The sequence below is a fragment of the Aquarana catesbeiana genome, linkage group LG13, assembly GCF_042186555.1.
Source record: "Aquarana catesbeiana isolate 2022-GZ linkage group LG13, ASM4218655v1, whole genome shotgun sequence".
Lineage (NCBI taxonomy): Eukaryota > Metazoa > Chordata > Amphibia > Anura > Ranidae > Aquarana > Aquarana catesbeiana.
In genome coordinates, this window is record NC_133336.1 from 20,171,726 (window position 1) to 20,187,578 (window position 15,853).

At 46.0% G+C, this 15,853-nt stretch overlaps 1 protein-coding gene across 1 annotated transcript in view; it reads left to right on the top strand.

Moving 5' to 3' along the window:
* Positions 1-15,853, top strand: part of RPS6KA5 (ribosomal protein S6 kinase A5) — a gene marked incomplete in the record, with an annotated part of 174,035 nt that overhangs the window by 111,225 nt on the left and 46,957 nt on the right.

The following is a 15,853-nucleotide window of genomic DNA, read 5'->3' on the forward strand; positions in this document are numbered from 1 at the left end:
AACAGGGATTTGTGTGTTTACACACACACTTCCGTGTTCTGCCTCTTGTGCCCGCGATCGCTCGTGGCCCGGCGGTCATCGTGACCGTCGGGCCACGAGCATCGGCATCCCCCGCAGTGCATGCACGGGTGCGTGCGCGCGCCTGCTATCCCGGTCCCGCGAGCCGCCGTATAGCTACGACGGCTCGCGGGATCGCGCCAACCTGCCGCCGTATAATGACGGCGGCTGGTCGGCAATCGGTTAAACTCCACTGCCTGGAAATGGCTATAAACAACCCTGTGTACATGTACTGATAAGATAACATAGAGGAGAGTTCAGGGGGCAGCTGAAAAAAACGCCCAACTGCTCATAAACGTCTGTTTACCAGCAGCAGTGTACATGAGGCCTAAGGAGCAGAGTCTTGCAGCAGAGCAGAGTATTTCAGGAGAGGAGAGTTAGATAGAGGAAGGAGCAGAGTCCTCCAGCAGAGCAGAGTATTTCAGGAGAGGAGAGTTATAGAGGAAGGAGCAGAGTCATCCAGCAGTGCAGAGTATTTCAAGAGAGGAGAGTTATAGAGGAAGGAGCAGAGTCCTCCAGCAGAGCAGAGTATTTCAGGAGAGGAGAGTTAGATAGAGGAAGGAGCAGAGTCCTCCAGCAGAGCAGAGTATTTCAGGAAAGGAGAGTTATAGAGGAAGGAGCAGAGTCCTCCAGCAGTGCAGAGCATTTCAGGAGAGGAGAGTTATAGAGGAAGGAGCAGAGTCCTCCAGCAGAGCAGAGTATTTCAGGAGAGGAGAGTTAGAGGAAGGAGCAGAGTACTCCAGCAGAGCAGAGTATTTCAGGAAAGGAGAGTTAGATAGAGGAAGGAGCAGAGTCCTCCAGCAGAGTATGTCAGGAGAAGAGAGTTATAGAGGAAGGAGCAGAGACCTCCAGCAGAGCAGAGTATTTCAGGAGAGGAGAGTTAGATAGAGGAAGGAGCAGAGTCCTCCAGCAGAGCAGAGTATATCAGTAGAGATGAGGTAATAAGCAGAGCAAGGAGACAAGACTTCTATTGGAACATTGTGTGTGTGTCGTGCTTAGGATGTTTTTAAGATCTCATGTGTCACTGCGCTGGAACTGTCATGCAGTAGAAGAGCCAGAAAATGCAGCCTAACACCTGAGACATTACTTCACAACACTTTCCCTCTTAAGTAAAACGTATCCTTGTAATGCTGGTAAATCCACATCTCTGGACCATGTGACCAGAGAAAAGCCACAGGTCACGTAGTTTCTACTGATGTCAAGGGACCTGGAGGAGCTGGCCAAGTTACTCTGCCTTTATTTTTCCATGCAGGTCTATAGTCTGAGTTGTGCTGGCAGACACAGCCTTCAGGAGCTGTGAAGTAGAGGTCATGGCGTATACACCCGAATGATTTCCTGAGATATCAACAGATCAGGGTGGAGCCGCCATCTCCGTAATTGCACTTCAGTTCAGCCTTTGACACAGTCACACACATTGCACTGAATAACACGATTTTGTTGCTCTACTGTAAAATAACTATCGGGCTCCATTCACACCTAAACGATCCCAATCGGGGGGGGGGGGGGGCGCAATCGCTGCGATTCTAAATCAATGCTATTACTTCTCAATTACTCCTTGATGGCACCCCAATCGTGAAAAAAAAAAATCGCAACGCATGGCGTTTTTTGCTCAAAAAGGAGCAGGAATGACAATCGCAGCAATATCACGCCGCCATTGGGGTGCCATTAAGAAGTAATGGCATCGCACAAGCGGCCAGCAATTTGCCGCAACGCAGAGTCGCGGGCAAAATCGTGGTGATCGTCTGTGATTCGGATCGCTCAGGTGAGACCGGAGCCTTATTCTGTATTAAAAAAAAAAAAAAAAAATCAGTCTCCCAGTGGTGCCCCTTTTCACAGTGGGATCATTATGTGGTCCTTTTGAGTATTGTTCGTTCATCTCTTGAGGGACGCAGAAAGTCTTTAAAGTGGTTGTAAAGCTTTGTTTTCATAAATTTTAAATAATAAACCTGTTTATACTTACCTGCTCTGTGTAATGGTTTTGCACAGAGCAGCCCCAATCCCTTTCTTCTGGGATCCTCCGGCGGCACTACTGGCTCCTCCTCTTCGACGAGAGCCCCCCCCCCCCCCCCCCCCCCATAGAAAGTAACCTTGTACAGGGGGCATTCGTGCAGGCTCAATTCCGAGCCGTCCCGTCTGTGTCTATAGATGCAGTAGTGTGAACATAGCCTACTGTTGACTGACTCCCCACCTCTGCTGGAAGTCTTTCCCAAGCATCAACTACTCTGTCAGTAAAATGATACTTTCTTAGGTTAGTTTTGAACTTTCCTCCTGTCAGTTTAAGGTTATGCCCCAGTATTCTTGATCTTGGCTTCATATTAGAAATACTGCCCTCCTCAACCTTATTCACCCCCCTTCATGTATTTAAAGGTATCATTCATTGTCTTTACTTTACCTTTATTTCCTCTAAACTGTACAAATTACAGTTTGTGATGCCCACCCACAGTGACTTTGGTCATGCCCTCATCTGCTACCAGCTGCCCCCCTTCCTATCATTTATTTACCTTTTATATTGTTCCCTCGCTGCTCTGTTCAGTGCAAGGAGACGAAAATAAAAATACTTCAGGGCGTGAAGGTGCAGGCGATTCATTCTGTAAAAAGAGTCCAAAAACAGTTATGATCTAAAAATTTAGCTTACACTCAAATCTTGACCTCACCGCAGCAGAATGGAGTGGCGGGGAAGTGTTAAAGTGAACCTGTTATTTGCCCACTGTGGAGACCTGCATTAAAGCGGAGTTCCAGCCAGAAATGGAACTTCCGCTGATCTGGTCCCCCCCCTCCCTCCGGTGTCACATTTGGCACCTTTCAGGGGAGAGGGGAGCAGATACCTGTCTAATCTAGGTATTTGCTCCCACTTCTGGCCAAAAAGCTCCTCAGAATCTGCGGCGAACTACACCATGTCCAGCCCCCCCACCCGCTGTCTTCTGGGAGACACACAGGTCGCAGAAGACAGCAGAGACCATTCAGAACGTGCCGCGCGACTCGCGCATGCGCAGTAGGAAACAGGCTGTGAAGCCGCAAGTCTTCACTTCCTGATTCCCTTACTGAAGATGCCTGTGCCTCCACTCCGAGGGGCGGATCGGCTTCGGGTGAGGACATTGTGGGCGCCTTGGACAGGTAAGTGTCCTTATTTTAAAAGTCAGCAGCATTTGTATATTTTTTTTTTGGGATTTTCTTTTGGATTTTTTTACAGGCGGAACTCCGCTTTAAAGTGAACCTCTTATTTGCCTACTGTGGAGGCCTGCATTAAAGTGATCCTGTTATTTGCCCACTGTGGAGGCCTGCATTAAAGTGATCCTGTTATTTGCTCACAGCAGCCAACCACCTACTAACTGCTTGCTGATCTTTCCCCTTTAGTGGAGGTGATTGGACTGTGCACATGGGGGTGGATTTACTAAAACTGGAGCACACAGAATCTGGTGCAGCTCTGCATACTAACCAATCAGCTTCTGTGTTTGCATTCACTATATCTGGTTTCCCACAGTACACAGAACCTGGAAATGCAATTATTTTTATTAATATAAACCGCTAAATACCTTTTCTCATCAGCAGTATATATAACAGTCTTATGACTGTCCTATGAGGCTGCAGGACCCCTGACCCTCTGTGTGGACAGTGCTGATTGGCCCTGTGCTGATTCAATGCATCCTCCAAACAAAAGAAAAAACTCTCTAACAATACACACCAAACTGTCAGAAACCATGAAATCAGACCGAGAGAAAAATACAGTTAAATCACACTTGTTTAATAATAAAAGTAAAAAGAACAAACGTAGTCAAAACATAGCCATAGTTTGGTAACCGGAATGGATAGTCAGCCAAGCCAGAAGATCAGGGATCAGTGTAGTGGAACAGCAAGCAGGATCTGGAGCCAGAAGGGATGTCAGCCAAGCAAGTCTTTAAACAGGAATGCAGGAGAGCGTCTCTGTGATGTTGACCAAGGCGAAGGAAGAGATCCTCTGGGCTGGACGGCTTAAGTAGGCAGGACTGACGAGCAGGATATCATCAACAGGTGAGTAGCTGTGGAGAGATAGGAGCTGGCAATTAGCTGACAGCTGAGTGGCCAGCTCAGAGAAGGAAGGGCTAAGCCCAGCCCTGACACAAACTGAGCATGTGCAGAGTGACTCAAAAGGCTCTGTACTATCAGGAGATGGATTGGGGACAGTGGAAGAAGGGGAGGATTGGAGAAGACAGGATCAGACAGCCTTTTTACACAGTGCAGAGGAATAACCCCTTAGGTTCCACAGTAAGTATAACAAGCATGCTTTACTGCATATACAGATGGATTTTACCGTTGTGGGTTTAGTAACACTTTAATTGAACAAGTTAGAAGGTGCACCAGAATCTGCATGCTCCAGTTTTTAGTAAATCGCCCCCATGTAGTTCTAAAGAGCTGATGGCCGTGGAGCGCGCCTCAACAGGTCCCAGTGTCCTCCAAAAATCTAAGCTGCTTTTCAGCTGCCTTCCGGTGTTCTGTCACATTCCTTTGCAAATCATACCAGTGTAGTGATCTGTGTAGCCCTTCATTTTCTTCTTGCCAAACACTCTGAGTGCCCGGCCTGAAAATGTATGGTTAGCTAAAGCAACCACTAAAATTTAGACACCATTGCTCCCATATGAAACAGTTACTTTTAATGTGCCATAGCTACAGTTACATTTCAAAATGATTTATTCAAAACTAGTGTTGTTCCGATACCGGTATCAGTATTGGTGCCGATACCGAGCATTTACCCAAGTACTCGGGCAAATGTGCCGATGCCTAATCCGATACCTGGACAGTCAGGGGTGATCGGTGTGGCGCTAGGGAGGAGTTACAATCACTGATCCCCCTGTATAGATTTCAATGAAGCAGCTGACAGACGCTTCCCCTCCTCTCCCTCCCGTGACTTTCAGCTGCTTTATTGAAATTTATACAGGGAGAACGGTGATTGTAACTCCTCCCCATCGCCGCACCAATCACCCCCGACTGTCCCCCTCTGTGCTCCTCTGGTCCCCCCTCTGTGCTCCTCTGGTCCCCCTCTGTGCTCCTCTGGTCCCCCTCTGTGCTCCTCTGGTCCCCCTCTGTGCTCCTCTGGTCCCCCTCTGTGCTCCTCTGGTCCCCCTCTGTGCTCCTCTGGTCCCCCTCTGTGCTCCTCTGGTCCCCCTCCGTGCTCCTCCGGTCCCTCTGTCCTTGATCTGTCAGGATGGAGAGCGGAGGAAGGAGCAGCTAAATATGTAATTTACCGGCTCCTTCCTTTTCTGAATGCACAGAGTCAGTGATGACTGTTCATTCATAACTGTCACTAAGCATCGTAAACTGTGTTTACGATGCTTCAGTTTATGAATGGAGAGGAGCCGCTATCTCCTGTCCATTCATCTTCAGTGCAGAGAGGCTGAGGCTGCAGAGAGAGGGACTGGGGAATCTGTGTCCTCAGTGCCTTTCCCTGTCTCAAAAGGGAGATGTCAGGGGTCTGTTAAGAACCCTGATATCTCCCCAAAGCCACCCTCCAACAGGGCTAATAAAAAAAAAAAAAAAAAAAAAAGATTTGTAAATAGATATTGAAAAGATTAAAATGTAAAAATAATAAATAATAATAAAAAAACATATGGACACCCCCCCCCCCAAAAAAAAATCATTGTAAAAACAAATTAAAAATTGTAAAAAATAAAATTGTAAAAAAAAATAAAAACTACTGACACAGTCCACGCGTCATCAGTGCTCCATATTAGTGCCACTGTCACGTGACATTAAAAAAAGTATCGGTATTGGCGAGTACTTGAAAAAAAAGTATCGGTACTTGTACCCGGTCTTAAAAAAGTGTTATCGGGACAACCCTATTCAAAACTCCTCACCACTGCATAGAAAATGAACTTTGCCGTGCCCTGTCACTTTACGTTAGCTGTCATTTTAGGCTAAAGTAGACTGAGACATTATTAATTATAAAATGTATGCTCTGCCTTAGAAAATATTTTTCTCAAAAAAATTTATATATATATATATATATATATATATATATATATATATATATATATATATATATATATGTTTCAGTTCTAAACAGTAATTGATTTAACTAGGAGAATCATCACTTCGTTATGTGTTTTGTTTTGCCTAGGTTTGTCAAAAATATCCAGCATAGTCATTTTTTGCTATTGTACATTTTAACCCAAACTTCCCAATGTCCTTCTGAGCACAGCCTCGATGAAGGGAGCGCAGACTCCTGATATGTGTTGGCCCCGTATGTGCTTTAAAGCGGAGCTCCAGCAATTGCAGGATTTTTTAAAATGTGCAGGCTTATAGCAGTGTAAAGTGGCTCTAAAGCCTTATGGTTTTTCACCTAAATGCAGGCGTAAAATATTCTGTGCTGTAGCTCCCCAACCCCCCCCCCAAGCGACGTGCACGACAGCATCGACTCCAGCTGCTGTCACCCTCCACATTGGGCAGATTGCTAGCAGCTATCGATCAAATACTGTGACACGGGAGTTGGGGGCAGGGCCAAATCCCGCTGTCTGTGTCAATGGATGCAGCAGCGGGGCACGGGAGAGAGCATGCATGGGTGTCCCTGTGGAAATTGGCTTTCCGCGGGGCCACCTGCCGAAGAGGAGGAGCCAGGAGCGCCGGCGGGGGACCCCAAAAGAAACGGGTCTGGAAAGCATTGCCCTAGCGATCGGCAGATCGCTGGTGCCATGCAGGACTCCTGCAGACTGTCAGCGTAAGCTGTCTGCCCGCACATCATAAAGGAAGAATCAATGAACTACCACAGCGCTCAACAGCGCCCTGGTAGTTCATTGAGAATTACAAGCCGACATCTGCAAAGGATGTCGTTACTTGTAGTTGATTCATTCACAGAACTTTGTGAATAAATGACACGGCCATGTGGATCGAGCTCCGCACGGCCGCACTCTTTTCGAAAAGTGACAGCTGGTACAGGGAACTTCTCCCCACACTGCTGTCACAGGGAGAGAGGCAATCGGCGAGCGGCTGCAGCAGTGGGAACACGTCCCATGTCCCCCCCCCCCCCCCAAAAAAAAAACAGGTGGAACATGTAACATGTTCCCAAAAGGTGAACTTATCCTTTGGAGGGAGTTGAAAGTCCGTGTTGCCCAGCGACAGCCTCAAAACATCACTGCTCTAGAGGAGATCTGCATGGAGGAATGGGCCAACATACCAGCAACAGTGTGTGACAACCTTGTGAAGACTTACAGAAAACGTTTGACCTCTGTCATTGCCAACAAAGGATATATAACAAAGTATTGAGATGAACTTTTGATATTGACCAAATACTTAATTTCCACCATAATTTGCAAATAAATTCTTTCCAAATCAGACAATGTGATTGTCAGGATTTGTTTCCACATTTTGTCTCCCATAGTTGAGGTATACCTATGATGACAATTACAGGCCTCTCTTATCTTTTTAAGTGGGAGAACTTGCACAATTGGTGGCTGACTAAATACTTTTTTGCCCCACTGTATTTCCTGCCCACTGACACCAACAATGGGTCATATTTCCTGCCCACTGACACCAACAATGGGGCATATTTCCTGCCCACTGACACCAACAATGGGGCATATTTCCTGCCCACTGACACCAACAATGGGGCATATTTCCTGCCCACAGACACCAACAATGGGGCATATTTCTCATCCAAATAACAAAGATAGGGCACTGTTTACTCCCACTGATGCCAGAAAAATTATATTCCTGCTGGCCACAGTCCGCCCCCCCCCCCTAAGGTCTGAAGCACAGTAAAGTGGCCCTTTGTTTAGAAAGTTTGGAGACCCCTGTTCTATAGTGATGTGATTTGGATCCGACATTACAGGAAGATTATCCAGGCATTTGCTGTGGTGTAGCCCCTCCCTCGCTTCTAAGTCGCCAGGAAGACACCTGGCAAAGTCGCAGTGGTGTGAAACGAGCCTAATGACCCCCACACATGATCCGAAAATCGGACGAAAAAAAGCGCTTTTCAAAACGATCGTACGATAATCGTATCGTTAGTACAGAGCTTTCGAGAGCCGATCACGACAGTTCATCTGATATTATCCGAACAGACAAGCACGGAAATTTTTCTCGTATAATAATACCAGATCGTACGATTTTCGTTTCAATCAGTACAGTTGCCCTCCGGAAATATAATACAAATACAATACAACACATTACATCCGTTTTTTTTTTTTTATTTTTTTTTTTTTATTCTGTTGTAGGAGAATTTTCGTAACTTTAATAACTTCTCCATTTTCGATATGATACTAGCATGCAAAAAAAAAAAAACAGACAATCTGTCGTCCAATATTTGGATCGTGTGTACGGGCCATTAGTAGAAAGGATAAACAATGAGGTTATAGTAAGGTGGATCAAAAAGAACCAAATAACCCAGGACTCGAAGGCTGTATACGTAGACAGCTGAATAACCCGCATCTCCCTCTCTCCTAGCATCTGCCAACAACATAACTAACATGCAATATTATTAAATTAAAATGTACTAAAATCAATAAAAAAAAAACTGTATAAACTAACACAAAAAAAACAAACAATAACCAAAGACCATTATACTTTTTTACAGCATCGTCTTTGCATGCCATTGCACGTTTAAAGCGGTAGTAAACCACACTTTTTTTTTTTTTTTAAATCCCCTGCAGGGCATAATGTGCTAGTAAGAGACGGCACAGGTATGCAGAGCGCAAGCGCCGGTGACATCTCTAGCTGCATGCAGTGTGAATATCTCCTGAACGGTGCATGTTTAGAAGTTATTCACAGTACCTACAGGTAGGCCTGATTTTAAAGGCTTACCTGCAGGAACAAGTCAAACAGAAGAGTTTACTACCATTTTAATCAATGAGGACTTTTCCTCAATTTAGGACAGTAGGTGGAGGAACCATTTTAAATAATTCCTTCTGTCATTGCGGCCAACTGTGCATTCACATGCATTGGTGTTTATCACATTTAGATTCCAAAATTATACTGCCATTTATTCCAGCTTTCACACATCTTCTTCTAGGTTTTCCCATTGTCACTTCAAGATATGGGAATCACGACTTTCAGTAATTTTTTTTTTGGTATTTTCTAGATTTTGCCGAATGTGTTTTGCCATCTCTTTTAAGAAGGCACTGCTGTACTTTAAAGTTTATAAACATATAACAAAACAAATAAAAAATTACAAACAGGCAGTCCTTTTATTGCAGAAGAGACATGCATTGTCTCTTCCTCTTCCGCCCGTCTTGTCCTTAAAGTGGTTGTAAACCCTTTACAACCACTTTTTACTACAGGCAAGCCTATTTAGGCTTATCTGTAGTTACACTGGATATCTCCTAAACCTGCACGGTTTAGGAGATATCCCTGTATTTGCATGTGCTGACATCATCGGCGCATGCGCAGTTAAGCAAACTGAAGCAACGGCACGTACGTGCCGTTGCTTCAGTTAGACTGTGCCGTTAACGGCGGCTCTGTGACGTCACACAGCGCCGGAGCCGCAATACCTGGAAGTAACCTCCAGGAGAGATGTCGGCCGCCGAAGCGGTGAACGAGGACCGCTGCGGGGGCTTCGATCTCAGGTAAGTAATTCATAATGAGCTAGTAGGCTATGCTACTAGCTCATTATGTCCTTGTCTTGCAGGTTTTTTTTTTTTTTTTTAGGGTTTACAACCACTTTAGCAACCGATGATGCCTGTGACTGGAGTGTCACTTTGGGCAGGGGGCTTGTGGAACCCAGCTTACCTTGTAGAGCACTGGAATCTCCTTGTCCAGATCCCCCGACCCTTCCTATGTGTAAGTCACCCTGTGTAAGTCACCCTGTGTCTATTAGGGGCACAGGGTGACCGAGAACCCCAGTCTGATCTGCACTAATCAGACTCGCCGTACAACCACGCTGGACTCAGCATTTCCTTTTACCCGCTATCCAGGGACTTTTATGTGTGGTTTGTGTTGAAGGAATGAAGAGGCTCTTTCACTTGGGACATTAATATTTCTGAACAATATCCCTCAAGAATATAGGAAGATAAAATCCACCTTTCATCAGAGACCATTGCTAGATGGTTTGAGGTGGGGTGGGAGTTGCTATGTGCTTAAGTGCCTGTATCCCATTGTTCTATTATTATGGGATGTATATGTGTATGTGGATTAGCTGTGAGGAGGGAGGGGGGAATTCCTCCAACAGCTCTCCCTGCTGATAGGACAGTCTACTGATGAGAAGTTTGGACACACCTGTGTGTCTGTTACTGAATGTAGTTTACCCCGTCCTGTGTCATTATGCAAAGAAGGGGGAATGTCCCGAGTCTATATCTCTGTACCCGTGTTCAAATAAACAGTTCAAATTCCAGCTGTGCAACCAAACGAGTCCTGCCTAGTTCTTGGTTGTAATATGCGGCTATAATATCTAATATCTATATTCAGACTGGAGGAAGCGGTATATGACGGAAGCACTCGAGCGGAGTGTGGGACGTTCCGTTGTCACCAGTTGGTAGGATGCCAGCAGGCAGCCCGCACAGCTTTCTGCTTTGCTGGCAATAGTACACATAGCTGCAGGGAGGAGGAGAGAGCCGCGCGGTCGACGCTCTCTCTCTGCTCGCAGAGTCACACTACGCGGGAGTTAACAGAGTAGCCCTCAGACTGGGATGTGCCCGCGGCACCCCTGAGGACTCTTTGTGGAACCCCCAGGGTCCCGCGGCACCCCAGTTGAAAAACCCATGTGTAGAATACTTTCCCTTGCTGTCACTGACCTTCACTGTATTCAGGAGCTGTGCTGGCTGAAACATCTTTAGCACCCGGCACACTTCCGGATATAGAGGATGTCTGGCCCCTTTTTTTCAGCCAGGGTAGTGCTTGAAGATGGCAGAGACCTGCAGCAGGTGAAGTAAGTATTAACCTTTTATTTATTTTTTTAAAGGAAGTAGACTTTATGTAGTCACAGAGCCGCTATTTATCCTCCATGCATTCAGTATTTATGAAGCCCAGGCTATTCTGCATTTTTATAGCAGGATAATTCTTTTTTATTGGCTTATTCCACCGGGTTCCCCGTTGGCTCATAAATCAGGACTAATACTGGTTGTATATGGTATGGAGTCTCTTGTAGAATTTACTGCTGTTTATATACTGAATATTTAACTAACCGCAGATTCTTCCATCTGTCTCCCTGCAATACTCAGTTCTGCGCTTCGTTCTAGCGTACCCCATAAGCTGACAGGGAAAAAAATGTTACTTTGCTGTTGCAGCTGGGGATAATTTATCGGGATATAAAACTTGAGAACATTCTTTTGGACTCCAGCGGTCACATGGTATTAACAGACTTTGGGCTCAGCAAGGAGTTCCTGACTGATGAGGTGAGTCAAATGCTTGTCTGTCTATGTGCTGACTTGAGGAGAAGCTGTAGTAAATTTTCAGTATTTACATTTTTATAGTTTACCTGAACATATTTTTTTTACTTTAAAGCGGAAGTACATTGCATCTTGAACACCACAAGCCAAAAACACAATTTCATTAATTTATAATATTCAAAACAAACCCCCCCCCCCCCCCCCCATTTATGTCTCCATGCTCTATTTTGTTGAGAAATCACTTTAAAAAACACCCCCTAGCATTTCTGGCTGTGGTTATCTTGAGTAAGGCCAGATGTTTCATGTAGTATTTAATTCCTGGAATCCACCTGCTCTTAGCTCAAGCCCTCCTTTCCTCCCCTCCCCTCTCCTCTCCCCTCCCCTCTCCTCTCCCCTCCCCTCACCTCACCTCCCCTTCCCTTCCTCACCTCCTCTCCCCTCTTCTCCTCCCCTCCTCTCCCCTTTTCTCACCTTCCCTCCCCTTCTCTCCCCCCCCTCCTCCCCTCTCCTCCTCACCCCTCCCCTCTCCCCTGTTCTCCTTCCCTCTCCTCTCCTCTCCTTCCCTCCCCTTTCCTCACCTTCCCTCCCCTTCTCTCCCCTCTCCTCACCTCCCCTCCCCTCACCTCTCCTCTCCTCCCCGTAAACCCGCTTTGAAAAAAAAAAAACTAACACCTGCAAGACAAAGGCATAATGAGCTAGTATACTAAGCATACTAGCTTATTATGTAATACTCACCTGTGATCGAAGCACTCGCTGCGGTGCCCGTACACCGCTGCGGCGGCCAACATCACTCCCGGGGGTTACTTCCGGGTATCGCGACTCCAGCGCTGTGATTGGCCGGAGCCGCGATGACGTGCGCCCGGTAACGGCACACTTACTGAAGCAAACGGCACATACGTGCCATTGCTTCAGTTTGTGTCAGTGCGCATGTGCCGATGACGTCAGCACATGCAAATACAGGGATATCTCCTAAACCATCCGGGGTAGCTACAGGTAAGTCTTATTATAGGCTTACCTGTAGCACAAAGTGGTCTGTAAGGGTTTACAACCACTTTAAATCTGAAGGACAGTAAACGGGCCCTTTGTTTAGAAAGTTTGGAGACCCCTGCTCCAGACTGACACCCACACATCAAGGCATTTTGAAATTTGCATAACTGCTCTTTTGCTCCTTTTGCTGGGATCTGGGCTGAGTGCTCTTGGGAGGAGTACTGAGTCAGGGTAATGTGATGTTCCTAGGAAGCTATAATCTGACTGCATTGCAAAGAACAATACACAGACCCTGCACCATCACTGGGGCTAAAATAAAGTATAATAATGTAATGAAAAGAGGTTTTACTTAAGCATTTTGTTAGCATGCTGATTGAGGGGATGGGGGGGGGGGGGGTTGGGATTAGGGAAGGAAAAGTATAAGAAGGCTAAACCTCAAGTCGAACTATAGGCAAAACCTTTTTTTATTTTTTTTTATTTTGGATAGAGCAAGGAAGGGTTTATAGCCCGCTATATTTTTTTTTCACTATCTGTATCCCATTGCGGAGATTTCCCTTCACTTCCTGTCTCATAGCCAGAACAGGAAGTGAGAGGAAATCCCTGCAAATTAAGGGAAACCCAGGTCACCAGAACTAGTGTCCCCATTGGAAGATTTCCCCGCTATTTCTTTTCTGGGGACAACCCAAAACTTGGGTTTTTGTTTACTTTCACTTTCAGTGATAATGATAAACAGGACAAATAGAGAGGGGGGATCTCCATAATGGGGGGACAGATAGCAAAAAAAAAAACTGACCAGGGTTCTAATCCCTCTCCACTCTATCCGAAACAAAAAAAAAGTTTTACCCTTTTAGTTATACTTTCAGCTTTAACCTCTTAAAGTGGAAGTAAACTCCCATCTCTGACATTTACCTATAGGTAGAACCTATAATAAGGCTTACCTATAGGTAGTGTAAATATCTCCTAAAAGTGCGCCATTTAGGAGATATTTAATGTACATGCTGTCAGTGACATCACTGGCCCATGCACTCTGAAGGAACGGTCACTCGGGCCTTTCCTTCAGAGCCCTGTGCCGTAAATGTCGGCTCCAACGCGCATTGCGTAGGAGTGACGTAATCGCAGCTCCGGCCAGTCACGGAGCCGGAGTCTGCGAACCCGGAAAGAAGACGGGTGAAGATGGAAGCCCCTGCAGCGCTGACATCGCGGCACTGGAAGGGCTTCGTTTTAAAGTAAGTTTAACATTTACTAGCACATTATGCCTTTACCTTGCAGGGTACAAAAAAAACAACCGCTTTAACACCAGCACCTCCCAGCCCTTTAAGAGGTTAATGATTCTGGGGGGGCTTAAGACCACATGACCGTCATGGGATCCGAAAACTCCTGATCGCTTTCTGGTTAGGCGCCGGTAACTGTCGGGAGCACGCACCGCGCATGATCCGGCACAGCTGGATGCACAGCAATTCACGCAAATATGTGGCCCCTCGACGCTAAGGACCAGGAGCCGAGAGGCCACATATTTGCGTACGACTGACGCCAAGGGGTTAAAATAACTCCGTATTTGCAGCAGTCGGGTTTTTCCTTTTGTCCCTAGGACTCCATTACAAGCAAAGCTAAAAAAAAAATGAGCAGATGCCATGGCACTTCGACCCATCTATTGCACCATTAGACTCCATACTGATCACATTTCCTTTTTACTTATAAGTGTTTAATAAAAAGACAAAAACAATTACTTTACTTTCAGAATGAAAGAGCGTACTCCTTCTGTGGGACTATAGAATACATGGCGCCAGAGATCGTCCGTGGCGGGGAATCGGGGCATGATAAGGTACCCCCCTTTTTTTCTCTTTATTTATGACTTTCTCCACAATACTGCATAACATTGGCAATACTGCGTCTCTTATATGCACTGGTGTTTTTCAAAACAGATGTAAACCCAATCACCAAGGCCCCTTTCACACAGAGCACTGTGCTGAGACCCTCTATTGGGAGATCGGATGAAAACAGACCGACTGTCCGTTTTCATCCGGTCCGATCCGCCAGACGGATGGAAGATTATTATTATTATTATAATACAGGATTTATATAGTGCCAACAGTTTACGCAGTGCTTTACAATATAAAAGGGAGACAATACAGTTATAATACAATAAAATAAAATACAAGAGGATTAAGAGGGCCCTGCTCAGAACAGCTTACTATCTAATAGGGTGTAACTGTGGGGAATGAGCTGATGGAAGTGGTAAAAGATTAGTTAGAGACGTTATAGGCTTTCCTGAAGAGATGAGTTTTCAGGGATCGCCTGAAGGTAGCAAGAGTAGGGGATAGCCGGACAGGTGGAGGTAGTCAGTTCCAGAGGATGGGAGAGGTTGTGGAGAAATCCTGGAGACGAGCATGGGAGGAGGAGATGAGAGAGCTTGAAAACAGGAGGTCTTGAGAAAAGTGGAGAGGTCGATTTGGGTGATATTTGGAGACAAGATTAGTGATGTAGCTCGGGGCAGAGTTGTGAATGGCTTTGTATGTTGTGGTTAGTGTTTTGAATTTAATTCGCTGGGTGATTGGAAGCCAGTGTAGGGATTGGAGGAGAGGGTTGGCAGACACTGAGCGGTTTGTAAGGTGGATAAGTCTGGCAGCAGCATTCATGATAGACTGGAGAGGGGAGGAACCTATGGAGAGGCAGGCCAATGAGAAGGGAGTTGCAATAGTCAAGGCGAGAGATAACAAGGGAGTGAATGAGGAGCTTGGTGGTTTCATTTGTTAAAAAGGGGCGAATTTTAGAGATGTTACGGAGGTGAATTCTACAAACTTTTGAAAACGATTGGATTTGAGGCTAAAATGACAAGTCAGAGTCTAGGATTACACCGAGTACCCTGGCGTGAGAGGAGGGACTGATGGTTGCATTGTTGATTTTGATGGAAAAGTCATGGAGGGGGGCACGGGCGGGGAGGGAATATTAATAGCTCAGTTTTAGAGAGATTTAGTTTAAGGAAGTGGTGCTACATCCATGCTGATATGTCAGTTAGTAGGTTAGTAATGCGAGAGGAGACTGAAGGAGGGAGGTGAGGAGTAGACAGATAGATTTGGGTGTCATCGGCGTATAAGTGGGCGGTTATCAAGTGACCAAGGGAGGAGGTGTAGATAGAGAAGAGAAGGGGTCCAAGAACCGAGCCTTGGGGGACCCCCACAGAAAGGGGCAATGGAGAGGAGGAGACAGAGTTGTAGGTGACACTGAAGGAGCGCTGTGATAAATAGGCAGAGAACCAGGATAGAGCAGAATCTCGGAGGCCAAGGGAATGTAGTTTATTGAGAAGGAGCGGGTGGTCAACAGTATCAAAGGCCGCAGAGAGGGTCACCATCCGCCTGGATTTGGCGAACCGGATCGGATAGCAGCGGGGGTCAGCGGACATGTCACCGCTGACATCCGTCGCTCCATAGAGGTGAATGGGAGTGTCCATTCAGGCGGACCTGATCAAGAGTGCATGTGTGAAAGGAGCCTAAATCTCATATGACCCTTAATATGTAATGTGATTT